At 49.0% G+C, this 27888-nt stretch overlaps 1 protein-coding gene across 8 annotated transcripts in view; it reads left to right on the top strand.

The window, feature by feature from the left end:
* The window catches only part of LOC144179063 (uncharacterized), a 367429-nt gene that overhangs the window by 302763 nt on the left and 36778 nt on the right, over positions 1 to 27888 (top strand). The gene's annotated exons all lie outside the window — the stretch shown is intronic.

Here is a 27888-nt window from a genome sequence, read left to right as displayed (position 1 = left end):
TTGCTCGCCACATCCGCAGGTGTTAATGGCTGGCGAAGAGAAAGAAAAGCGAAAGGGGGGCGTTGAAAGATCGCATCGTGTGAAACTGACGTGTGAAACATGGCCTTTGTCAATACACAAGCTTACGCACCCAAAGAAGCACGAATTACTGTTACGTTTTTCTGCGCGCAGTCTTTCTTCCACGGGTCGTCCTCGCGACAATTGGGATTTTGTCATCTCTTTCTCAATTCCATCGAACGTTTGGATCGTGCAAGTTATTTTGATATCAATAACGTTGGTTCATTATTGCTTGCTGCGTTTTTACTAATTAGATGACCACTTTCTGCGAAATATAGGTAGAGCAGACTGGTCGGCTAGTTACGCTCCTTTTGCATAAAAAGCCATTTGTGCGTCTGCCAGTGACTAGAGAAAGACAGTTGAAGTAACTGTTAAGTATCCAAGTTATTTTACAGATCAATTACAACAGGATGATGTCGCAGTATTTGTAGATACACAGCCAGTTCTGCTGTAGATACAAACGAGAACATTCAGTTAGCAGGCTTGCGTGTTCGAGTTTAAAAGGCACATAGTGAAATATTTCTATCAGTCAGCCACTTCTACGGCTGTCGAACCGGTCGTTGAACACCTTCGAATGACCGTCCGAACGTATATGAGGGCACAAGACGCGGTTAAAGTGTTGTTCCTTTATGAAGAATGAACGTAATAGCTGTTGCTGTTCTGTTTTTTTCTTCCAATTCAGCGGCTGCTTTAACCGGGTCGCGTATGGTCGTGCTACAGCTCTTAACAACGCGATTTTAGTTAGTACACTCTGCATGCTACTATGAGGTGCATGCAGACCGGCCCCGCGGTTTGCCAGCTGGTGGCCTTACCTGTAAGCATGGGGTGTTTGTCTGTCGATTGATCGTGGGGTTTAACGCGCCGAAGCGGCACGTGGGCTGTGATGCGCGCCGTAGTGGAGGGCTCCGGATTCATTTCGACCACGTGGGGATCTTCTAGGTTGCGCCAATATCTCAACACACGGCCGTTTTCGCTTTTCGCCTCCGTCTGAAATGCGGCCAGCCGCGACCACGATCGCACCCGCGTCCTTGGGCTCAGCAGCACAACGCCTTAGCCACTGAGCCACCGCGGCGGGTGTGTATTGGGCTGTAAGGGTAAGGTGAAAGTGCTGTGCATATGTATGCTACCCGTACACGCCTGCGTTTGTTGGTGAAACGATATTGTCTTCGTCTCATCTTATGCGCTTTACATGCTGTGCTTAGAGGCCTATAATTATTGCTCTCTCTAGTAGAGTTTCAAATGCGGACACTGGAAAAGGCGCGCACTGGCTTGAATCGTTAATTGTTGCGGCCGTGAGAACATACACGGGTAGCCTTAAGATTTGAGTGACACGTAAATGCTGATATCTAGGTTCCGGTACCTCTCACGCGCATTGTACCAATCCGTACTCCGGTGGCGCGATGCGTCTAATTATGTCATATTCGCTTATCTATAACTATGTGTTTGGGAAGGAGTGGGTGGGGCTTAAAAAACAAGCGTGAAATAAGGTTAAACATTTTCTAGTTTTGAGGTTGCTTTCACTGCATTCGCCGCAAGATGGTGTTACGGCTGGGTGCCGTTATCATCTATCTAGTCGGCTCGAAAGCGAGGTCTCCTCATCTCTCTTAAAAAAAACCCAGCTGGGTTCTTCAGTTTAGTGTATCGGCATTTAATATTTCCTGCAAGATTTGTTGTCGGGCTAGCTGCTGTGATACTTGAAAAGTCATGAGAATAGTGCTCACAACGACGACACACAGAAAGATAGAAAACAGGACGTGCGCTCGTCCGGTTGTCTTTCTTGCTGTGCGTCGTCTTTTTGTGCGCTATTTCCATGGCTTTTCAAGTAATATGACCTGATTGCAGCATGGGCGAGTTTTTTCGCCGGCTAGCACGACTGCAGTTCGACGTACTCGAATACCCAGGAAGTTAGTCATCCGGCGTTAAATATTTTGAGCGATTAAACAGCTTTGCTTTGAATGTGTTAACATGCCTGAACATACGTTTCGGTGGAGAGCCCAAATTCAAAACACGCGTGTAATGTTCTGTCGCTCCTGAGCCCATGTGCTCTTGTCCCGAAACGAAACATCCTTGGACCCCGATAATATTCCCTTCCTTTGCATTCCAGCGCATCATAATCGTCGACATCATCATCATCACTTGTGTCCACTGTGGCATAATGGCCGCTCCCATTGACTTCCGACTGCTCCTATCGCTGCGCTGTCTGGATCCGTTGTTCGCCATCAAATTTCCTTATCTGATTTCTCCGTCTAGTTATCTACTCCACACCTCCCGCCATTTCCTCACTTCAATGTTCCGCGTGTTTCGCACTTCGAGTGCAGGAATGCTGTGGAATTTCCTTCTCTTTTCAGTTATTGAGACTTAATTTTCAACAAACAAAAAATTACAAGCGTCATTCATTCTTCCGAATACGTATATGCTTTTGGCTCCAGTGAATGTGTTCTGTTCGCACGATCGTGCGCCGCTTTTTTAACCTTGGGAAGAAACAGGGCCACGATTGAGAGGATAAAGACCGCTGTGGAAAAGGGGCATCGGTGCGGGTAACAAGCAACGGACATCTTTGACACTTCTTGCAGAGTGGCATCAGAGCATATTAAATTTGTTTTGTTGTTTTGCTCACTTTCTGCTTTGATTTGCCTCTTGCAGCGACGCGCACACCGTCCGACCCGTGCCCACACATTTCCTCATTTCCCCAGGAAGTCGCGTAACAAGCAGGCTATTTTCTTCTTTATCCGTGCTGCCGAGAGGGTCCCAACGGAAGGCGTTCTGCCAAAAATTGCTCGTGGAGCGAATTCAGCCCTTCTTCTTCGGCATAACGAAAAACCGGCTATAAGGAGCACAGGCTTAGTTCGGTCGGGGAGCGAATTTCGTCCTGGACGGACTTCCGTGTCGGCCGGCCGTCCGAACGTGGACGGGCAGACAAGAAGACAGGTTTAACCGGTTTTGAGGGGAAAGGAACCAATACGGAGGAGGGGCGAATTCACTCCAGAAGTTGATTGATTGCGGGGTTTAACGCGCCGACGCAATGCAGGCGACGAGGCGCGCCGTAGTGAGGGCTCCGGATTAATTTTGACCACCCGGGGATCGTTCACGTGCGCCGAAATCTCGTACACGCGGGCGTTTTTGCTTTTCGCCTCCATCAGAAAAGCGCCCGCCGCGACCGGGGAACGAACCCGTGACCTCGTGCGCAGCAGCGCAACGCCTTAGCCACTGAGCCACCGCGGCCGGTACTCCAGAAGTTACTTTTAACGGACCCCCTTCCGTATACATAGTGGCCCGTTTCTGCATTACGGAAAGAGAAGAAAGCAGGCTCTGGAACGTTGCCAAAAAATAATAATAAAAAGTAAGGCATGCGCCTTATCCGTGCGTACGCTTTCGCTGTCATGTAGCACGTGTAATGCGTTTCTGCTCGACCGTTGGGCGCCCGCGACACCTCGCTCACTGGTATGCCTATTGTCGTCGGCCGCACTGAAGTGCTTATGTCGCTAAATCGGTGCGAGGGTGCGACAAAACGCTGAATTGTACTCACGGCGGAACATTTATTTCTCCTCTGCGAGAAATATCAGCGCCTCTCTATCAAAGTACGGAAAGCGATGGCCTGCAGACCTGATGCCGCTGTTATTTTTCTGCGGCGCCCGGTTATCGCGAAGAGACGACTCTCGTAGGGTGCGTCATAAAAACGCGCCCGTATAAAGACTCCCTGAAGGGAAGGGGGGGGGAACAGCAAGAAGCGATTTGCACGGATTTCGAAATTCGATAAACAATATGCTGCAATGATGCAGTGCTGTAAGACGCGGCATGCTCACCAACCACCTCTGCGCGCATTTACGAGTACATCTTCGGTGCATGGCCGGTGCTCGTCGGCGCAGCTAATTGACGAGGTAATTATCGCAACGAACGAAACCTATTGCGCGGTTACTAGCACCTAGCACATTTTTAAAGGTAAAAGCAGCTGTCGTACTGCTCAAACAAACAAAAAAAAAGAACGTCTGAGAATAACAGCCTTGTTATCCATTGCATGTCAGGTGGTGGCTTACCATCGGTCACATGTTAACGAGCAACTCAGAGTAAACGCGACTCATACGCCCGGCCTGATTACGTCCACGCCCCACAACGACCGCCCCCATAGATAGCGCGATTGAACGCTGTGCGCGTATACATTGCACCTTTTCAGTGGTGCAACGAGCGACTGTCCTCTTCCTGCTTTCGTTGTCTTCGCCAGGCCAATGGTTACTTTCACTGGACTGCGCCGACGTTGTTTGCGGTGACGGCACTCAACTGAAACTGATTTCTTTGCTCCGGGGGTCGCCGTGGGTGTTACCCGTGGCTCTTGTCAGACAATGTTACCTACCAGACGCTGACCTGTCAGTGCAACGGTGCTTGTTGCGGGCGCTTTTGGTGGAAAAGAGCTGATGGACCTGTTGGCTTCACGGGGTCTCTTGAAAAGCCTTTGAACGGAAGGACGGAGCCGGTGGCCTAGTTGCCTTTAGCCCTTGGAACACCTTCACAATGACCACAATGAACTCTCTCTTCGGCTTTCACGGAGAATGAAATGCACGACAGCGTGTTTCGTTGCCTTTTTTAAAATTTTTTTGTGTGTGCTAGAATTTAAGAAAGATAAGCGCTTGCAGATAAGATTTGATGTGTCCATGAGTTACTGTGGCGTACAGGCAAAGAGAATGAACCAGATAAAGCGGATGGGAGGGCTTGGTACTTAAAACGGGTAATAAATATTGTAGCTTTGCCGATTGAGCCAAATGCGTTTGTTTCTAACGTGACTTGTTTTCGAAGAGTTAGGTGCTTCTAACAGTCTCACAGGAGTGTCGTAAAGCTGAAAAAGGATGAGCGAGCTGAATCCAGCTGGTGAGGCCGCGCTAGAAATCAAAGCCCCTTTCATCTAAAGAGAACAATGATTTAAACGAGGAGCTTTCTCTGCGCGAAATTAATTAAGCAAGTTGGCGTTCGCGATTAATTTGCTTGAATTCGATTTATTTAGAAGTTCGAGTAGCCTAAAGCACGAGTGGATGCTTGCACTTTACATGTCAACTGCTTCGACCATGTCGGAAGGGCGCTATCGGGTAGACGTCGGTTTCGTGACGCGAGGAACCCAGGTTGGATTTAGGCCACGGGAAACGTTTTTTTCTTAAGGGGCTTCGCCTTTTATTATCATCATCATCATTATCATGTACCATTTGTGGGAACCTACTGCGTAAAGTGCCCTTCCTGTGATGCATTTCGGTATTACGATCTGGGGCGCAAGTACGGCATAGAAAGCTTCGCGTTAAAAAGCTGAGAACGTGGGAGCTTCCGAAAAAATTGCGAGCGTCGAGCCATTTTCAAAAACAAAGGACACGCTGTCGCATGCCGGTGCAGTTTCCCTTAGAGCAAGCAGCGATGTTGCTAATTAACAGTTACTTGGAGGCGTCTCATGCAGCGTCAAAATATGACGCACATTCCATGGTTATCACAGGTAACGCGGAGTCGCCGTCTTGCGCTGTATGCGGGCAAACTTCATTCAATATCGTTTGCAGAAAAGACGTACAACTTGAACTCATTTTCGTGCGCCATGTCCTAAGCTTCGCGTTTCCACGTTCCCGCCATTAATAAGACACTCCTTGTTCTGCTAGTTAGTTGTTGGCTTCGAACGAACGCATTTCCTTCGAGCTCCACCGACTTGTCGCGTAGCCCTGAAACGACGACGCCATTTTGTCGTCGCTGTCCCGCGATTAGCTCATTTCTCCTCCTCCAGCAGCCTTCACGGCCCCTCGATGGCGTGACGAGCACCTGATATGCGTATGCAGGACGCAGAAACTCGCGCTCAGAACCCTCTCTATTCGTGCCCCTATGGGAGATGTGAGAGCGGGCACAGATAACGAGTCTAGCCGTTGTCCGAGGCTTGCTCTGGCAGGCAGAGTACGCGGAATAAGCGTCACGTGCGACAGCGCGCGTGATAAGTTTATGCAAGAAACTGGAGCTCGCCGCGCATCTGGGTCTCTGGGCGGCCTTGGAGCGTGTACGTGTGCATACCCCGATAAGGGCGGCTACTCGCGCCGCTGTTTTGCCTGCAAGATGGGCCGTCCGTATCGGCCTCACTTGCGCGGCTCGAGAGCGCACTGCAGGACATGCTGAAGGGCGCAGTACCCAGACTTCGCAGCTCCAGCACGTGCTGCGATACGCATGGTCGTCACGCAACCGGACTTTCGGATGACGTGTTTCGTTGTAGAAGAGGAGCGGAAATGAGGAGAGGTAAGCGGGAAACCGGAAGGAAGTGGGCGGCTCGTTATCTGTAAGAGAAAGTTCAGAAAGCAGCTGATTGTACTCTACGTGTGATCTAAGGCGGACCACGTGGGACTATCGGACGAGGTTATACAGAACTACAGGATTGCAAAGAACAAGCAGACCGAAATTCGAGTCCTTATAGTTATTCAGAAAGAGCTCGGCAACGTCGAAACATCTGCAGGCACTAAAAAAATGCGTTCCTCGCAGCAATCCCGAAGTTTCCGCCTCTCCCATGCCCGTGCTCGTATTCAGGGTGACTCAGCGGTACACGGCACTCAAATTGGCACGTTCGAAGACGCCCTGTTTGTATACGCTATCTACTCGCAACGAGGAGCCGCCTTCTTACAGAGGCCTAGCTTTCCGACTGCTCCACAAGCGCTCAGTGCTGTTTGTCCGCGGCTGCCCCCCCTTTCCGGGCGCCTCCCCATCCTTTCATGTGGCCCGTCTCCCTGCGCGGCGTTTTTCATCAGTCTGCTTGACTCATCCCTTCGCGCCTGGCGTGCACTTATTCTGCTCCGCTATGCATTGTTTTTCGCCGACGCGTGTCCTTTTTCCTCCCGAAAAGGGGACAACAACAGAAACACTTTGCCTCCTGCCGCTGGGGGAAAAAAGTGCATACGCCGACGTTCTTGGAAAACGTTAGCCGCCCACACGTGCTGCTGCACCGGTCGCGCTCCCGGCGTGGAGCAGAAGGGGGAAGTGAAAGAATGATAAACGTGAGGGACACGGATAGGGAAAACGCATTCATGAACGCTCGGGAGAAACAAACAAACAGGGAAGCGGCGAAGCGAGCGAGCTCGGAAAGGTGTCAAGAGCCACCCAGCCTCACTTTGCCTAACATTTGCTGTGCATGGTTTGCACTCGTCTCCGTTGTGCTTTGCTTTGCTCACTGCGTATAAGAACGCAAGGGGGGGACTGAGGCGTTTTTGTTTTCTGTGAAGGCAGCTCGCAAATTCGCCTTCCCGCCAGACTGATGGTCCCGTCGCAGGCAGAGGGGGAGGGAAACCGGACAAACGACGCCCGTGGTGAACTCGTAAAAAAACAATTTCTGTCGACGCGTTGGCACTTTGGTTCGATTGATCTGCCATTGACACGGGTCCCCTCCTTCCGGACACGAGACGTGGCGTCTTCTTCTCCGCCGCCGCCGCCGTGAACCTCGAGACGCCCCCTCGTCTTTCCCCTCACTGCGTGCGTGTGTTTGGCGATGGCCGTCGTCGTCTCCAGGCGCGAGCTCCCCTGCATGCGCTGCTATGCATGCATCCCCAATATATACGGGCGGAATTTTGAGGAGGGTCGTAAGTCTTGTGGACGTAACAGAATTCAATTTCCAACGCGCCGCCTCGGCCGATCGAGCTTTGTTCTTTTGTCGCCGCGCCGTGCCCGTTTTGTTGTCGTCATCTTGGCTCGGACGCCAGCGACACCCCCCTCTCTTTCCTCTTCGCCCAAGGTTGTAGCCTGCGTTGCGGTCTTTATTCTTCTTGTTGTTGTTGGAATCTTTTGGGTGTGGACTTTAGCGTCGTTTTCATCCAGTCATTTGGTCCTTTCTCTTTTGTTGCCTCGTTTTGGAAGCTATGCGATTCTGTTTGTTTCTAAGCGTCGTTGGCGATCTCGATCCCCCTCCCCGGCGTTGCGAGCGGGTCGAAGTGCTTGATCTCTCGGTCGTTGGCGCCCCCCCCCCCCCCCCCCCTTTTTTTTTTTCCCGGGTGAACAACGGTAGCAGTATACAGCAGCGCCCTCGAGCCGTGAAGTGCCCTCCTATGCGTGTTTACGGTGAATGCATTCATTCGCACGATGTCAGCTTGTTTCGACTGTCCTCTTTGTCTCGGTAATGTCTTTCTTTGACGTCCGCCGCTACCGCTATCCACTCTTGCCCCCGCCCCGAAATTTCTTTTTTTTTTCTTTTCCTACCGCCCTTTCTTCTCTGTGCTTTCATGCACTGTGCTCGCTCTAGGAGCACGGCTCCAATTGTTTTTGTTTCGTCTGCTACAGGTATCAGGCCACCGAAAAGAGAAAGCGCAAAGACTCCCTTGAATTAACGTGTGTTAGGTATCTGGCTGAAACATTCTGGTTGAGCTGGAAAGCGAAAACGGCGGTGTGTTTACATTTAGGTGCAGGTTGAATATCACTCCACTACGGCGGGCCTCGTAACCCAAATGTGTAGTTTCGGCGTTTAAAACCCCCAAAGTTTGAATTTAGACAAAAATGGCCACAGCGTCGCAGTATTTCTCGCGATGAGTTACACACTATCCGACAACGCCCCTGTAGGAGCTTATGCAATTTGTTTTGTTGTCGGATTTAATGTATCCATTCGGCTTACCGTAAGAGTGTAAAAACAAGGGATTCTGTTTTTCTCCTCAATCAGAAGAATAGCGACAGGGAATCGAACCAGGCCTGCTCAGCAGCACTGATCGCCCGCGCTGGTTGAAGAGTACGTTTGTTGTGAAGTGAATAGAGTGATGTTATGTGCACTACACGATACCCGGGAAGCACGCAAGGGATGATTTGCGGACAGCCCCTCAGCTGGCATCGTGCCGGCTCAAGCGGTACTTGCGGTGCTCGGAACGCCCATTTTGTTAAGGTGGCCGACGTCCACTTTAGTTTTTCGCTTCGTGAGCGCGCAGCTGGGCGCTTATTCTTGCTGATTTCTTTACCAATAAGGAAGCTTGCAATTTCATCGCGCGTGGTTCCAGATCCCGAATCGAAACATTGCTTTCGTTAGCCGTTTTGAGCAGATTGCAGTTGAGGTTTATTGCGCCCTGAAACACGGCTACAGTGATTCCATAAATACAAGCCCAAATTAATTTCCGTTTCCCGAGCGGTTATCTCTACGAGCATAGCGGGTATCCTGTCTGAACATGCTGCCAATTTCGTGTTCACGTCGCTCCTCGCACGGCAGTCCTCCGCACTTGCTCTGATCGTCGGCCGATCCATTTTTCTCAAAAAGCTGACAGCCGTAGCACACGCGACCTATTTTCGTACTCATTCGGGGTGAAGAAATTGCCCGCAAGGCGTTTCGCGGTGCGCCCCCCACCTCCCGGCAACCCCCTTTCTTACCTCCCCTTTTCAGTCTCCAACACGGAAGCTCATACTTAAATGCTATTAACCGTCATATTCGTGTGGCCTTTAATAGACTATACCCTTTCCTGAGACCTGTGTTTTGATCTCATTAGGGATGAAATATGGTCGAACCAATTTTGTTGCGCCGCGCGCTCTGAAGGTAAAACGGTCGGCGATAGCGCGGGCCCCCCAGCATCCACCTGGGCGTGCGTTTTGCTCTTCGGATAATGACGTCCCCATCAAAGCAGCCGTCCTCACCTTCGGCAAATTAGCCGACGTTGAATTGAAAGGAATTGTTTAGCCGTCCGAAACGAGCTGCCTGCTCGCAAGCAGAAGATGGACTGGCGCTCCGAACTGCTTGTACTTATAGCGAAGACGAGGAATACAGAAACCCATTAAGAAATAATGGCCGAGGCGAGCCACTTATTGGTAAACATTGTAACGACTCTTTGACGGGGGAGAAATAAATGATCCTTCTCTTACGTAGTTAGGAAATCTCGAGGTCTCTCTAGATGCGATTGCGTTCTTAGAAATGAGAATACGGGGGCATTATTGCCAGTGGCATTTGTTGATCAGTGTTTTGTTGAGTTTGGTTTTTGTGACAGGGGGATGGGATGGGAGGGGGGGTTGCTCAAATATACTTTGCCTATCTTCGCCTTTTTCCCGGGCCTGTTCTCTTTTTTCATTCTAACCAAAAGAAGGAGGGGGGGGGGGGGGGGGGTGTGGATGGACCGTCAGGCTACGGACTGCCAGATATGAAACGGAAGAAAAAAGGGGACCCCATGGACGTTTTAAACTATAGCATTGAAAAAAAAAAAGTACGCTTGTATCTTGCACCGAAATGTGTGCTTCGAATACTGGCGTCTTTGAGAGGGAGGGATGGAGGTGTTTTTACTGGAGGTGGAGGGTACTACGACGCTGTTGAGAGTTTCTATGTAAAAGTTAGTGCTTCCGTGTGAGCTTGGGAAAACGCTAATTTGGTCTGTTATCGATGGTGCCAACGCAGGCTGTCATCCTCAGCGTTTTTATTATAAGGTGGTGTTACACACGATCGCGCAATTTTTATTCGCTTGTGACTTCATTTAATTAAAGCTTTTACGCCCAACACTGGAACCAAACCGACGCATTTCGATTATCAACTGAGCATGTAGTTTTCCAGTGAGTCGAGATTGCAGCATCTCGACAGTTTTATTAACAGCTGGCTCCTGTGCACCTTCGTTCGTTTTCTTTGCAGCGTGAGCCTCCCTCGTCCTTGCCTGGCTTTCTCGTCTAAAGGAGAACCTTTCACAGCATTCTGTACAAAACATGGCGATAAGCGGACAGACGTAGCACGTGCTTTCCGGCGTCCGCGCTTTGGGAACACATCGCTTGCCTATCTCACAAAAGGCGGCTCTCAGACACAGTGCGCCGACCGCGCGCGATTCCGCGTGCAACCGCGTTTTGAATGCAGCGGCCTAACGGGTTCAGTGCCCCTCCAATCGTGCCTAAATTGATTAGGGCGTGCAAAGCAGAGCCTCCCTATGTCTCCCTACTAAAAAAGAAAAAGATAACGAATTGGCGGCGCGCGTTTCTTTCCAAGCGCGGGTTCGTGCTATCGTTTCTTGTTTTTCTTTGTTAAGCCTGATACGCGTACTCGCGCGCTTAGCATCCAATCCCCTATTTGTACCCACCGGCATCCGACAGAACGTCCGAGTACAATAACAGTGCCTGTCATGCTCGACGCGGGTTCTGTTGTGCCCCGAGACTCGCTTCCCTCTTCCGGCATATTATAAATGCACTTCGCGTCAGATTTGACAGTCCGTCGTTTTCTGATTTGCAAGTTTATCTTCTTTTTTTTTTATGTTCGCCGTTCCTATTTGACTCCAGTCCTGCAGCGATCGTCCGGTCGTGCAATTATATACGACTGCTGGACTTCGACGTACATAAACTGCAGGCATGGCTACACAACTCTCTGTGTGCGTCACCCACGCGCAACTCGCACAGCTTACGATGTTAGGTCAGAGAAAACGTACTCTTCTTATGTGCTAACGGTTCCCATTTTCACGGTGTAGTGCCGCTGAGGACAACACATGAATGTTCTTTTTTTTTTTAAGCTGCCAAAGCATCTTGGCGGTTCACTTGCCCAAATATCGTCAAATATCTTCTGTCCATCGTCCTGGAAGCGACCTACGCCCGACGAATAATGCTCCATTTCTTCCCTATGACGTATGCATGCGCAGCTGCTGCGTTCCAAGTACAGCCCGAGTTGAAACGAAATCAAATATCCCGCCTCATTTCTCCCTCGTGCGCCGCGGCTCGCGAAATCCACCCGGTCGGAAAACAAGCCACTCTTCTCGAGCGCCGCGGAAGGGGTGGTGGGGGAAAGAAGGGAAATCGCAGCGACGGGAAAGCGACAGCAAAGCCTGTAAACGAGAGGAAAGAGGCCGATCAGGGAGCAAGCGCTCTTTCGGCGGCAACCACAGCCCCTTCCGGAAGGGTATTCACGCCTGCATCTGGAGCGTGAACGGAGGAACGTTCGTCGGAGCACGCGTCGCAGGAGCTGTTTCGCCAGCTTGTCGTCTGCTGGGGTTCAGCCCGTGGTTCTAATGCGGCGGCATGCAGCGCTGGCTGGGAGGCGACCCTCTGCATCGTATGCGCGTGTACACACAGAAGCGCCATCTGAAGGCCCCTGTATGGCGTAATCGGATTATGAACCGCGACGTCGCGTAACGGCCGCGAGTCGACGCCGTGGGGAAGACGCGGATAGGGAGGGGGTCCCGCAGACCCAAAGCCGTGCATCCGGCGCCGTCTCTGTTACTGTTGCTTCGCAGCGGTGCGTTCGAACGCATTGAACGAAGTATTGCCGCTTCGCGTATCGTAAAGTCGGCCATGCATTTGTTGCGCAGCTTTTAGTTTGGCACTCGCAGTTGATTTGAGTGCGCAGTACAGCGGTTCGTCGCAAGCGTTCGCACGCGGAAATGGCTGACTGCAAGGACATGCGAAAGTTTTTTCTAAAGCCGTCTAACGACTGTTTTTGCAGGCCGTTTCACTGCTATAGAATAGACAACACGTGCTTACGCTATACGTGCCTGCTTGCGGCAAAAGGAGCTGCAATCAGTATTCGCCTACCGGCGGTGTTGATGGGCGACCAGTGGTTGCCATCAGTCTTTTGCGCAATCGGCCGGCGCCAAGTTGATGAACCTTACCAAAGAAACCTTACCGGAGGCGGCTCAGAAAGCAGGTCCAATGATTGATCAACCCGATGTTAATTCCAAACGAGAGAGAATGTTTTTGAGAGCTGTGCGATGAATAGCTGGCGTTTTGATTGTTTGGATGCACCTGCCGTTCGTCCCAGAACTGGCAGGCTGCCGCCATGATGTATCGAGGTGTACGAGGCAGGTGCGAATGGCCGTGGAACTCTCAAAACAGCTGGTCTGTACCAAAATAAACCAAGTGCACGAGGGAAATATTGCAAACTTCAGGCATCCCTCCTCTATATAAAAAAATAAAAGTCAAGTATGAATACACAGCTTGTTTGCAGTGCGGAGGAGGTCTAATTCAGGCTTTTCGTCAGCTCGAGCACGACGTTCAGTGCAGGTACGGTGTGTGACCCGGATCTTCTCCCTTTTCGCTAGCCGCTAGCGAAAAGGATGTGTGCTGTAGTGCTTTCTAAACTAATGTTCGAAATCAAACTCGGGATTCGGGCGCCCAGGGCGTGCACCTGGGCTGACGAGAACGTTGCAGTGGACGTCTGCACCGATTCATTCAGCCGACCTTAATATTAAGCGTATGCCGAAATCTAGGCGTTGTTGTTCTTCACCTTCACCAGAAAGGCAAAGCAAATATTGAAACAGTGGCGCCGCTGGGAATAGAACGCACGGCGTCGCGCTCGACAGCACAGTGCCATTGAGCCACCGTGGCGGGTACAAAGTTAGTAAGTTAGTGAGATTGCTTAAAACGGTAGCCTAATGAAATAAGAAGGCATTTTACAATATAAGCCGACGTTGACTTGCAGCAGAGCAGTGGTGTAGCCAGAAACATATTTCGGTGGGTGTTATACGCCTCTGAAAAATAAAAAAGGATAGAGACTGCTCCGTACGCCCAAACAATATAGGTAATTTTTCTTCACGCATAAATTTCGGGGGTGTTCTGACACCCATTAAAATTCGGTGCTGTTTCCGTGTCAGAACGCCCCTTCAAATTCGGTGCCATGTAGCTGAATAAAGTTTTTGACAACAGACTTGCACCTACACTAACTGTCTAATAGCTCATTGCTAGTACACCAACTGGCCCAATTAACAGGCCTTCTTCGGCGAAGTTTTAGCCTCGTCACCAGGTGCAGCAGGGGCGGTACTCGCGCAGCGGCCCGTTTGTCCTTGACCTTTGTGATTGACTAAGCAAACATACGCAAACGTTGCCGGGCGGCGCAGGTGGGCTGAGTTGTGGAATGTAACAACAATTTAACTGCTGCGGGCCGAACTGATCGACACGTTGCGCAGCATTTTGCTTTTAACCCCGGGGGGCCGTATAAGCTACCACACTAGGCCCCGGATTACCTGAACATATTTGCAACACACTGGGTTGTGTTTCAAAACTTCCATTTTAGCAACGTTACGGCACATCGTGGTTACGGCAAGGCGCAAAATGTACGCGCAACGCAGGATAAACTCGCTTAACGGCGCTGCGAGTCGAGTAAATTTTGAATAGATACGACAGAAAATCGGAGCGTTAACGTCCATCTGAGGGCTATCGAAAGAGGTATACTGCAGCCACTTCTGGTGCTTTTATTTTTCGCTGCTAAAGAAAGCTTCGTCCCGGTTTGGGGTCCCAGGGCAATTTGGTCTTCGTTCCTCGCGACAGTCCTGAGAAGCCGGTCCACTTGGCTTCCCCCCGGCTGTACCTATGCGGAAACCCGGCGTTTTTAAGTTCTTTCTTGATCTTTACTCTACCTTAGCCCTCAAGGTGAGCTGAACTTTCAAGATGCTTCTGTTTATAAGGTACTTTGTCTCAGAACGCGCTCTTTAATCTCACCCAGAGATTACTTCCCGTTCGTGTGCCACTGTGTGGTCCACTGAGATGGTCAGTTGTTATGGGGACTGCCCTAGACAGGCGGTCTCCTGCCCCTTACGGGGACCAAACTCTTTCATTGGCTGCAACTGTACGGGTCCGAATGGGCTTCGTGTAGCCTGGGGATATGCTCACTAGCACGGTCATATTTCCCAAGCAATGTTATGCTGTCTTTCCGCGTGAAGAAAAATTTTGAGCTGAGCTTTCTGGAGCACTTTTCCCTGTATCACATTATAATTTTAAATAACTTTTTCTCTTAACGCTGGAGTCTTATGACGATGTAGCCGCGGCCCTGGCGTGAGTGTGTCGGTTTGTGCTAGCCTATTTGCCTGTCCACTGAGAAATGGCTCGGTGGATACTCCATCCCGCCGTGTAGCTTTAGCTTTATTTGGTTATAATGTGTAGGGTCAGACACCTAGGTTTGTCGACGATCACCTGATTAATTACGAATCAACGCAGTGAATGTGGCTAAGCAGGTATCGAGTGAATTGAGGTGTACACTTTTTCTGTTGCTAGTAGTGGCAGTGCTAACAAACAGTAAGGTTAGTCCGCTTGCAAGCACCTGGCCTGCGTTCGTGGAATCGGCGTAGATGTTGATAAGCGTGGGCGTGGGTCGTCGTTGTTGCAAGTGCTGTGACTAACGTTTCAGCTTCCGCAGAGATACGGCTTCCGAGTGCTGCGTCATCGTCTCCTTCGGGGTTATGTCGCTCAACTTCGCCCTTGCTTTGCTGCCTCCGTGAATGTCCGTTCCTGATGGGGCCCATCCTTGGTGTGAAACACCGTTCGTGATGTCCGGTAAACTGATGTCCGGTATAATAGTGCGATACTCGGAAGAGCCAACCGTGCAGGACGAACAAAAGTTCTAGAAAAGGGGGCCGCTTAATGCATTGTTAGCGTGCCTTAAGTTCGCCGGCTAGTAAACAGGTAACGCTCACGGCATATCGGCCGGCTACCATATCGCCACGCCCTACATTCAAGAGCGCGGCGAGCTGCTGCATCGGCGTAGCTTAGATGTTTACGCCGCCCCATGTATTTTGCCCGTGCTCGTTGCATTTGTGACTGCGGCTCTTGCGAAGCCATCGGGCGCGTACGTGTATATGCTGTGTACGTATATGTATACACACCCACGTCGGCTTTCATAACGGGGATACGCACGTCATAACAACGCGAAAATCGCCTTCACTTATGTGGAAAGGCGAAAATCGGTTCAACGAGCGACATTGAAACGACTACCCTCGTTGTGCTTCCGGTCAGCTTTTCCGGCTCCTTTTCAGCTTCTCTTCTGGAAAGCGATCGGGTGTAGGCTGGTCGTGATGGCTTCCTCGTTTGTTCGTATTCCGCGCCATATCTGTATAGCTGAAATACTCTGGAACGTGGTGTGGGCCAACGTTACTATAGTTGGTGACAGCTTAACTCTGCAGCGGCTTTTCAAGATCAAAGGGATTTTGTGTTCATCCGCAACCAATGGCGTCTCGCCGTTTGTGTGACGCCTGCGACGTACGTTTGAAAGGAGAACTACTTCCAATATGGCCGCGCTCGCTTCCCCATCGCTGCTGCGCTGTCGAGCGACAACGAGGTTGCCGAGAACCAACAGCTCTGTAGGCGATTTGTGTTACGAATGTGATGTAGTGCATCAAGAAGCCGCTTATCGTCACCTGTCCCGTGTGTGTCTTGCCGCGTCGTGGTTTGTACGTACGTGAGGAAATCGCGGCGGCACTGGTGGGCTGTTTTACGTACTCGGAACGTCGTCAACGAACTCGATCTGAGAACGGCAAAGCGTCGAAGCTGCATCTGTTGCTGGTGTGATTGTGAAAATTGTGTCGGTGTAACGCAACCTTTGTGAAGAAATAATGCGATTTGCTTTCGTCTACGGCAGTAGCGGTGACAAGTTGCAAGCGTTTTCGTTTTTTGCTGTGAGCGTAGGCTGCGCCCGATGTTGAGCGCAGGCCTACGTGGTGTCCGTCCGGCCCGACGCGGATCGTGCAAACGTGTGCGGCGTGTTTTTTGGCCGGATACGGCCGCTCGTACAGCCGAACACGTTATTAAGACGATTGCCAAATCTTACAATGTAAGGTATCTTTCCTTGCCGATTCGCGCATTGCTTTAGCCTGCCAGGGTACGAACGGAGCAGCGGTGTGGCGTTTTTTTCCCCCGGCGTAAACAGGTATGATTAAACCATTATTGCAGAGACTCGCGAAGAAGTAAACGTTCGTGCACAATTATCCGAGACTGGGTTGGGTAGCTTTAAGAAAATCGGTATGAGCCTGCCTTCCTGCGAGAGACGGGTGCCTATGGCGTTCTGTTTGTGTTACCGTTCTGTTATCGAACATACAAAAGTATGAACGAGTGCGAGTATTGTTGAGGTAATCAAATGTGGTTGCGTTTCGTTTCTTGACTCATTGGTTGGTCGTAATCATCAGTAGCATTTTTGAAACGTATAAGAGGGCTAAATAAACATCGAAACTGCATGATTGCTGGATTTTGAACCACGTCGTTGAAGGAAGCCGGAAATGCGTGGCCCCGCAACATGACCACGTAGTTTTTTTATACATTGCCAAAAATACACACACGCGCAGCTTTTGATTATGCCTGCTAAGCTTATGGTGCGTATGCTTCCATCGCTACACTAAGTGGCATCAGAGAAACTGACTATGCATGTACTGAGGCTGCGTATTTCGTGTGCAGTGTGGAATTTCTCATTAAGTGTCGTGAGCTGTTAAAGTTGTTTTGAAATAGCTGAATGCGTTTAGTAGGAATGAACCAATAGTTTATCTTCCCTTTATTTTCATGCAGTTTGTGTGATGGGCTTTATGAGTTATAAAAATTTGTTTATTGCAGCTGTGTTTCATAGTGATGGCTGTAGTTTAATGATTGCATTTTGGTGCTTGTGCAGTTTAAGTTTCAACAAAGGGGTTACAGTGTATTGGCAGACATTCAGATTTACAGTGTCTCTGTCATGATAGACTTATTATACAGAGTGGAGGACATGTTTGAGCGTCTTATCATGGAGCATACTTTAATTTAGATTCAACACCGCTTCCCACTTTTAGATGTTTTTATTGTTCCAGCAACTGTGGAGAGCCTTCAAACAGTGACTGAAGGTGGTTCAGGTTGAAGAGCTGCAGTAATAATTGCTAATACTTGTGTATCAGGTAGAAATGAGGTATGTCACCCCTTCAGAATGTTATGTTCATACCTTTCAAGCATGCACTGTTGATTCTGGTTATACAGCTGCAAGAATAATAGAAAGCAGTGATGCGGCATATCAAAATGGTTCAACTTCAGGCCTCCAGAGTGTCATGTCGCTGCTTTCCGTGCGCACTGTTGCTTCCAGCTGGCTCAGACGCAGTAAAAATTGGAAAAACGTACTCAGCAGGTCGCAACGATTTTACGTCACTTCTTCAAGATGCTATGTAACTCCTTTGCGAGGTTTAACTGTTCCTTCTGACTAGAAAGCTATGGTAAGAAGTGACAGCTCTAATAAAATAGGTTGGAACGTGTTTATGCCAGGCCTTCAAGCTGTGATGTCGCTGCTTTTTATGCGCACATTGTAGCTTCTAGCCATGAAGTTGTGGTGAGGGTTGAAGACACTTACATAGTACGTTAGAATAAATTCATGCCACACTTTCAGGCTATGAAATCACTGCTTCTCTCGCACACACATTGTAGTTTCTGGCCATGAAGTGGTGGTTGAGAGTTGAAGATGCTTATGTAGTACGTTAGAATAAATTCATGCCACACCTTCACGCCGTGAAGTCACTGCTTTTCACGTACACGCTGTTGCTTTTGGCTTTAAAGCTGCATTAGGCATTGAAAACACTGGTGCAGCAAATCAAAATGGATCCAATGTGAGGCTTTCAGGGTGCCACTTTGCTGCTGCTGGCTGGAAAGTGTGGTAAGAATAGAAAATGCTTTTGCAGTAGCCCATGACACGTTGACAAGGGGCAGTGAGAATTAAATATTTCTTCTCCCTGTTCCAGTTTGGTGCTCTGATTGGTTGCAGAAGTGGATAAAATAGAAATGCTTGCATGGAGATGTCGGCACATTTTTAAATAATTCACTTAGATCTCACGTTCATACTGATATCATTGGGCCTGTTGAGTGTGGTTGTCTAAATAGGTGCAGTAAGAATTGAGTGCACTTGTATAGCTGTTCGTTCAGGTTTCGTATGGGGCAGTCAGTGTTCGACGTCACTGTTTGGTGTACATAGGGGAAGAATATTGGCTTCGGGAAGATTATCAGAAATTAAAATGCTTCCACAAAAGCTTGACATGACATGGCTGCAAAGCAACTACATGTTGAACCGAATATTTTCTTTATGTATGCTATTTCAAAAGCCTCATCAACAATAAAAATATCTTCACGGTAGGCTGCTGCACATCAGTGTAAAGCCAATGAAAGTTGAATGTAGCACAACTTGGAAACGAACTTCGGACGGATGCATTTGTAGGTCACTATTCGTTTTTTTCCATAAAAGCTCGCAACAGTAATTTTTTTAGGCGGCTGCTAGTGCTTAAGGGTGTTTTTCTATCAATATTCACCGTCAGTTGGGGTTCTCTGCGTTATCAATCCACTGTAAACTGCGCGGTGGTGATATGACACTAAAGAAACGCCGGCAGCTCTTTTATACATCGCCGGGAAACACCTCGGAAATGGTCGCCTGGATTGAAAGCATGACACTGTATACTGTCAGTCTAACCAACTGACGTAGAGCGTCTTGCCACTCGCGTGTCTCGTGAAGTAGAAATGCTTAGTCTTGTAACGTTTCACGTCCCGCAGTTCTCTGCTCACGCCATGTGGTGTTGTCGTCTCGTTTAAGCGGAATAAAATAACGCTTGTTTCTTCGCACCTACAGCTGATTTCGCAAGGCAGGAGGACACCTTATGCGGCATCGCGACCTCCACGGTTGCGTGCGTCGCCGCGACGGGTGTTTGCAGTGCGTCACTACGTTCGAAACAGTCGCATAGAACAATGCGTGGCCCGTTGATATTGCGGCCGATTTCTGAAAGACACCGATGAAATTTTGCCGCTGGTTTCCTTTTCACCCTGGGCTTACACAGTCCGTGCACTGCATCCAGCCATTGCGGCGACGAACCGCCCCGTTCTTCCACCCTGCGTTTACGACGCTTGATTTAGCGGTGATGATGGCTGTGGAAGATATTGTACCGACTACATTTCTTTACAATGATTGCACACGCGAAGTGAAGAAATAGTCGAACTGCGACGACAACCATTATGTTGATTATGTTTCTCCAAGCAGACGACGGCTAAGCGACGTGCAGCGGTCGAAATTCGAACTATTCAGACCCAAAAAATCGTGTGCGCGTTGTTTATATGTTTATTTCTGTTGTCTAAGAGTAAAACAATCACAGATAGCTTTGATTTAAGCATAAAATACACCGAAAATAGTTTCTATCAAGAATAACCTGTTTTAGTGAATATTTTTTTTTCTCCTGAGCCAGTTGTCAATGAGGATGACTTTTTCTTTTTCCTGTGAAAATCATTCATTCTTCGGAATGAAACATATATAAACGACATCATAATGAGATGGTTATACTGTCAGCCGCTGATATTGGTAATCATGGGTATAAACAGCTGCAATATAACGAACTATTTTTTCTAACCGCGGAGAGTCAGCTAGCGGCCAAACAACGCTTGTGGGCGGAGCTGCATTCTTACCCTGTCATCAACTATAGATAGGTTCAGTTGTAAAACTCTCCCCATGCGCCGTGCATCGCCGGTGTCTCCGTTTCTCGGCGTGCCGCGAGAGGGCGGGACCGCCGCATTTTGCTCTACCCGGCCGCTGCTCGTCGGGTGCAACGGCGCCTCTCCCAATGCCTCTTCGGCCTTTTCATGACGTTAGCGCGCGATAATATTAAAGACTACCCGCTACCCACCAAGTTATCCGCGTCCAGACTACATCTAGGCCAGAGTACTTTCCAGTAGCTGCTCAGGATCGCTTAATGTGGGGCGTAAAAGCCGTTAGTTACGGCTCATTGTTTTGCTTTCTTCAACAGGTCAGCCGAAGCGCATCGTAGTTTGCGCGCGCTTGCGTCGGCTGCTCGCTGGCAGCCAACCACGAGCGTGAACGGTCTGCAGCGAGCTGGTAGCGTAGAATAAGCCTCCGTTAAAGCTTATTTTGATTGACTCTTCCGAATTTTATAAAAAAATCATGAAACCGCTCATTTTATTTCCAGCCAATTAGAAGCAAGGTCACCATCAATTGGAGCTACGTCACTTTGTGGCTCTAGTAATTAAGGCCACTCGAAGACGAAACTTCCTAATTTTATCGACGTCCTTTTTAGAATAGTATCTTTTCCATGTTTTGCCCTGACAACAGTTAGCTTTACCAAAAGTACGTCACTAAGAAGCGACGTTTCCGCAAATGCGAAATATCTCTAATTGAAAGAATTATTGAGTCATTTAACTGACGAAGTTAAACCAGCTTACATGTCAATAAGCATAAAGTTCTTTGCAGCAATTTATTGGTTTTTACAGTACACACTTTACGGCAGACACAAAGTAGAAAAATATATGCAACGTTTTTTTTTATTTGCAATCAACTCCACATCGTTTTTGCTTAAGGTGATTATGGCTCGTTAAGAGAAACAAATTAATGAATAGAAACATGCAAGCATTTTTATTTAGAAATCAACTCATCTTTTTTGCTTACGGTGAATATGGCTACAAAATACCAAAGCATGTTAACAGAAAAAAAGTAATAAATAGATACATGTATGCAAGGTTTTTTTTTCATTTAAATCGAACTCTACAACTTTAATTGCCAGCGTGCTTGCAGTAGCTTAGCGCGTTGTGCGCCGACTTAACCTGCACATTCAAGGCACATTCTCGCTGAAGGAATCTGGAATAGAAATGCACGTCACCAAATACGATTTGATGACGCGCGCAGAGAATTCCTCAGAGAGAACGTCATTGCATGTACGAACCATTTGTCGATGTCCTGTTCGTGAAAATGGCAATCGCACACTTTGGACTTTGTCGAAAGCTTCTTATCCGCTACAAAGGAATTCGAACAGCGCACATTTTAACGAAGGACGGACAGAGTTACACACCACAATGCTTCTTCGTTAAAATGTGCGCTGTTCCTTCCTTTGTATCTGACCGCCAACTAGCCCAACATGCATCCTTTTCCTTACCCGCACGCGGGATGGCCTTAATTCATAGCGAGCGAAGCGTCGCATTTTTGGAAGACGAGAAGAAGTGCCTGTCCATGTTGCTCTTAATTGTTGCTGCTGTAGCCACTGGTACACCCGGGAATAAAGCAGGTCGGCATTGTCTGCATCAGCTTCACATGCAGATGCCCACATCAATGGAATACAGTCGCTGGCAAATCACTAAACGTGCCACTCGAACGGCATCGCGCATTCAACACTACTGAGAAAGACCGCGCGAACAAGAAACGCCGGAGACCGCGGCACTGAATGCGCCGGCTACTGCGAGTACTGCTCTTCGGCAAAAAAAGGACCCGGAAGAACCACACAAGGGGCGAAAAAAATGTCATTGTGTCTGCTGTTCATTGTAGCTATTTGCTTCCGAGAATGTAATAATTACCAGATGTGTGCGCCTACCCAAGCGCCCGCGCACGCACAAGAAACGTACGCGCCGGGCGCTGAACTAGGAACGCGAAGGGAGAAGCATAAGCGAAACCGCCTGCGAGCGCCCCGGCTGCCGAGCCGGTTGCGACTGCAGCGCCACAGAGAGAAGGATCGGTGGCGGTTCCGGGCAGCGCCGCCCAGTTTTACAACTGAAAATAATCTAGTAACGTTGGTGTGGGCTGAGTGCGTGCGTGTAGAAGAGGAGGGGGAGGAAAAACGTTATTGATGGCGAAAATAGATCTTCGTCTTCCCGAGTGCGAGGAGCTCTCATTCAAGAGCCCCTGCAGCTTCTTTGGCTGTTGCCCGGCCCCTCTCGACCAGTCTGCGCTGGTCTTCCAGGGCCGAGCTGGGCAGCACGGCTTCCCACTGTTCGGTCGTTGGATTGCGCGTGTAGAGCCTCGCTTTGTACGGCATTGCATACGCGAAACGCGTATAAGGGGGGCAGGTACGTGGAATGCTGTGGGATAGGGATGTGGAGAAAAAGGGACAGGGAGAGAGAAAGAGAGAGAGAGAGAGCTGCTCGGGCGAAGCGCTGGATACGAGGCGAGATATCGGCCTTTAAAAATTCATCCAAACGCTCGGAGGTGGCGCGGGCGGCTCGCTAGCAGAGCGCGTAATAGCGCCGTAAAGGACGCAGCAACATGCCCATAAAGCTGCCGCCGATGCTTTCGCGGGGGCGTCCGCTGAGCGTGCATCGCGCGTCGCACGCCGGACTCCTCTCCAATCCGGATGTACGCACTTTACGGTCTTGAGGAAACAATTTGCGTTCCCAACGTGTATGCGCTATGGCGAGCCGCGCTGGAGGATACGTATGCGTTTGCGTTTGCGTTCGACAGCCACCCCTTGAGGAATTTGACGAGCGAAAGGGGGGAAAAAATGGATGTATGGGTGCGGGGAGAAGCGAAGATGCAAGAAACTGCGATAACAAAACAATAACAGCAATAATAAAAGGCTGTAGCGCGGTTTTCTGTTTTCTTCTTCCGGAGTGTCCTTATTCTTCGTGCGCGGAAGGAAGCCGAAAGGAAGGTCGGAAAGGCGGCACAAAGCGGGGACGAAGCTGTGCGTCTATGGAGAGAGAGATGGAGGGTGAAGGGAGACAGAGGAAAGCGGTGGAATGAACGAACGGGAAGGAAAGACAGCCCTTACGCTCATTGCGTCATTTGGTAGGGATGCGTGCGTGCTTTGCGCGGCTTTCCAGGCCTCTGAGCGGTGTGCCCGGCAACGAGAATAGCCGCGTGCTCCGTGTGCTCACCGAAGATCGCGCAGCTGGATCCCTATAGAGTGCGCATGCGGTCGTCAGGCGTCTGGCATGGTATCAAGCGGCGGGCTCAGTTTTTTTTTTTTTTTTTTCCCTTGACGCTCTCCCCCGTCATCCCTTTTTGCTTTCTTTTGAGGTCGAGTCTCGCACGAGCTTCCCTCAACCGCCTTTCCATAGTCGGTGCATGTTGGAACAAGCGAATGAGCTCGAACGAATTCTCGGACGGAGAGACTGGAAAAACGCGTGACCAGGACTGGGGTTGTGCGGAGGTTTGGGGATTGAAGCGCGGGAAAAACAAACGGCGGGCATCGACTTGATGCTGAGGAATTCAGAACAAGACAGGTCCCCGAGCGTAACGTGGAGCTTCAATGGGGGCTTCATTTGGGTGAATCGTCGTTGTCCCGTCCCCGTTGCGTTGGGCATCTCTTTTAGCTCCCACGTTGTTCGGCCTTTGTTTGTTTTCTTGTTTTTGACGTTTCGCTTTAACTGTATTAAGTTATACGAGTGTAGAGAATAACGTCGTTTGTTTTTGTTTACGTCTCGCTCATGTTCTCTGCTCTGCTTGTTTGCTGGAGAGGAGGGAGGACACGTTTTTTTTTTTAGAGAAACAGGCAGCAGTTGTGAAGGAAGGATTGCTTGGTTTATATTTATCCCCATGCAAAGTACATCGGGGTTGGCGGGAGAAGGGATTGTTAAGTTTATGCTTACTCAAAAAAAAAAAAATTCCCCCGCATTTCCCCGAGGGGGAGAATGTGAAAGTGCGAATGCACGGTTGTCGGCCCGCTTGCGGCGCTTGCGCTCGGCCCCCGCAGCCCACCGCCTCGCCGCCTTCTCTTCCATCTCTTCCATCGGGTTTGTAGTATCACGTGTACACCACGCAGTTATCAAGCCGCTATAACGCCGCTGAGTCGCCAACGCACGCCGCTGACGACGTAGTTTGAGTGCGTTAAAGATATAAGGCGCATTCTGACACCGATATCAGCGTCGCGTCCGTGGCTTATTCGGTAGAGCGTCGGGCTGCGGCCCGCAAAGTCCTCGGATCGAAACCCGGCGCCGGATGCTGTTTCTTTTTTAAATATAGAGGAGCACTGCGGACGCCAACGCCGCCGCCGCCGGCGGTGGATGGTTTGGGGTCGCTTATAAAGTGCATTCGCACTTAAAAAAAAAAAAAGCACCCGTAAGGTCTGCTTCACCGCAATGCGTCTGCGTAAACTATAGTTGAGCACTGTCGCATGGGCCGAGCAGGTCAGTGCACGACGTGGTCTAGCTTACGATTTGGCTCGAAACTGTGCTGTTAAATTGCGCAGTGCAAGTATAAGGCTTTGCATTGCGTGTTGATGCAACAGCGCTGGTCGATTTTTATGGGCTAAGCCCCCCTAAGGGCTCAGGCTGACGGCGTCTCCTGTCGTCGTCATCGTTTCATGTAGTCACGGTACTAAAACACCGGCACACTCGTTTTTCAACTCCTCACGCTGCAGGGACGTAACGCGTACTAAAAGAACACACCGGGACACTCGTTTTCCAACGCCTCGCGCTAGAATGCTTCGTGCTTCAAAGGCACGAGACTTTGACAGAAAAGCTGTATACCTCTACCCCCCGACGGTTTCATCTCCGTGGGCGAAAACGCCACAGTGTCGAGAATACGCTTATGCACTGCATGATTCGCGTGCAGGTTTCACGTTAGTGGGGATGGCCCGGTTTTTTTAAATGGGAAAGCTTTAAACGGTCCATTGAGCGGAAAATAATGCAGTAATAATAAAGCAGTATTTTTTCGTGGCATGTCTTCCGCTATTTGAAATGTATATATGCGTTCTCTTATAACTTGCTTTCTTGCTTGCTGATAAGTACTTCTTGTGACTGCCTTTTTGTACACCCCCCCCCCCCCCCCCCACTGTAATGCCGCAAGGCGCTGTGGGGTACTAAATAAATAAATAAATAAATAAATAATAAAAATCTGGCGTCGGCGTGTGTAGCAAGCTCCTAAATTCCCATTGGCTGCTCTGCGTCCCGTAGCGCGTGCCTTCGAAATAAAATGCAAATGAAGGGAGCGCGCTCATTGGCTGTGACGCTTTCCATAGCGCGGGCCTTAAAGGACCGCGCCCATTGGTTGCGATGCGCTCCGCAGCACGTTCTTGAATAACAACGCTGACAGGAAACGGGCGCTCAATAATGCGCTTGTTCGAGTGTGTAGGTTTGTGTACGCGTTTATTGGGCCACACTCTGTAAATATCATGGTCCATGCGCGCATCATCATAATCATCGTCATCATCATTATCTTTTGTTCTTTTCAATAATTTTCTTCTCAACTTTGACGCTGCTCACTCTTTTACAATTCCGGGGATGAAACTAATTTTGTGGTGCCACACCTCCCCATGTTATTAGGACGAAAATAGTAACTCATGTAGGGGTCAGATAACCTTTTTTTTTCGGTGGCGGTTGATTGTAGCACGTGGCGGCCGCGCTAGGTTGCCCTGGGGCCGAATTCTCTAAAACGACGGGCCGTCGCTTTGAAACGACGGGGTAGCGCCATGCAAATGCATGTGTTCTGGGGTTGGTGCCGTCGCTTTGACAAAGCTGGGGAGGAGTTTGAGTCGCAGAAAAGCACTGTGGCAAGGGCGCGAAGATATAAGTGAAACGACATGGGGCAATGGGTGTCGCTTCACGCCCTTGCCACAGTGCTTTTCTGCGACTCAAACTCCTCCCCAGCTTTGTCAAAGCGACGGCCCCAACCCCAGAACACATGCATTTGCATGGCGCTACCCCGTCGTTTCAAAGCGACGCCCGTTTTTTAGAGAATTTGGCCCCTGGTGTGTTAGCTTGTTTAAACTACCTAACGGGCCGTGCAAAAGTGACAGTGGTAACACCGCTTTTTGTATGCCTGCAATACTGGTTGTGCGAATAACTTCCCAGAGAGATAAGAAATTGCAGCCAGCGTTTATAGAGAATTAACTCAAGCGGAGGTGTGAAACCAGGGCTTGGCGTGTGCCCTTATCTCTCCTTTGTTCTCGTATCTATATTTCTCACGCTTTACTTTTTCCAAGAATGAAATTCCTCCTGGATCACTTTGGGGGATTTTATCGAGTCAAAACTGAATATGTATTGTAGTGTGCGGCTAGAGTACGAAAACAATACTGCTGCTATAACCACCGGCAAGGGAACCAGGACGTTTATGTTAAGAACCGTATAGCGCTTTATGGCGTTGACTGTATAGAATACGCATACGAGAGCCCCCCCCCCCCCCTTTTCCCGTTTGCCCCCTCCGTTAAGTCATTGAGAAATCTATGCTCTTAAAAGCTGCCGCTGCTGGTCCTAAAAATAGTGTCGAGTGTTTTTCTAAACCGCTCCGGTGCAGTGTTGCCTTTGCTTCTGCGTATTTTACCCATTTGTTTTTTCACGCAAATTATTTTTCAGCATGTGCAATTAACAAATGTGAACTAGCGCGTCGAACCTTTCGTATCCTGTTTTTCGCCGAATATTCGTCTGTGTTGCTCATAAAAGTTGTAAAACCCGTGACCCCGTAGCTGACGTGGGCTCTAAACAATAGTGCGGGTTTCCGGTCGGCCTGATAGCGATTCACAGATGCGCTCAGCTGCCTTAGCAGATATGTTAATAACCTCATCACAATGGGCCCGCATCCAACGGCGGCTTGAGCTGGCTTCCAGTCGTTGGCAACGGATGTCGTTAATCGTTTCTGAATCGAGCGCGGCCGCTTTGCGCGGAGCTGCTCAGTTGCCTCGGTAGATATGTTAATAACCTCATCACAATGGGACCACGTTCAACTGCGGCTTGGCTTAGCCTCGGATCGTTGACGTAGGATGTTGTTAATCGTTTTGGAATCAAGCACAGATGTTTCGGGTGATGTCCGCGCGCATTTATTTTATTCGCACAGATCGCTCCTCTCCTAAATTGTCGGTTGATGTCGCATATCGCCCAAAGAAACAAAATCTAAGTTCTTAGGCAATTATTGAAAACAAAAGTTTAAGTGTCCGTTTGGCATTTGAAGTCAGCAAATAATAAAAAAAAACAGTGCCAGCAACACTCGCATTATAAATATATATATATATATATATATATATATATATATATATATATATATATATATATATATATATATATATATATATATATATATATAAAGAGAGAGAGAGAGATATCATGAGGTTCGATGGGCCAGTATAAAAATAGTGAAAGAAGTCGACTGACACGTTTCCCGTTTTTTGTTGCCAACAGTTTCGGAGTTAGAAACTCCTTCTTCAGGGCTGTATTTTAATTTCTCACATTTCGCCTTTATACAAAAATTTCTGTGAGGGAGGGTCACTTCCCTCATCCCTCCAGGAGAAGTCGCGGAAGAGGGGTGTTTCAAACAGTTTGAGCAAGTGAGGCATTCTGATTGGCTAGAAAGGTGGAAGGTGAGAAGGTGGAAGGGAATGCCTCACTTGCTCAAACTGTGTGTATATATATATATATATATATATATATATATATATATATATATATATATATATATATATATATATACACATACATACATACATACATACATACATACATACATAAACAGCAATGGTCAGTTAAGAG

This window comes from Haemaphysalis longicornis, unplaced genomic scaffold (genome assembly GCF_048455015.1).
Source record: "Haemaphysalis longicornis isolate Haplotype H1 unplaced genomic scaffold, Haemaphysalis longicornis Haplotype H1 scaffold_4, whole genome shotgun sequence".
In the NCBI taxonomy this organism is placed as follows: Eukaryota; Metazoa; Arthropoda; class Arachnida; order Ixodida; family Ixodidae; genus Haemaphysalis; species Haemaphysalis longicornis.
The sequence above is the reverse complement of the archived record's forward strand: the minus strand, read 5'-3'. Positions and strand labels throughout refer to the sequence as shown.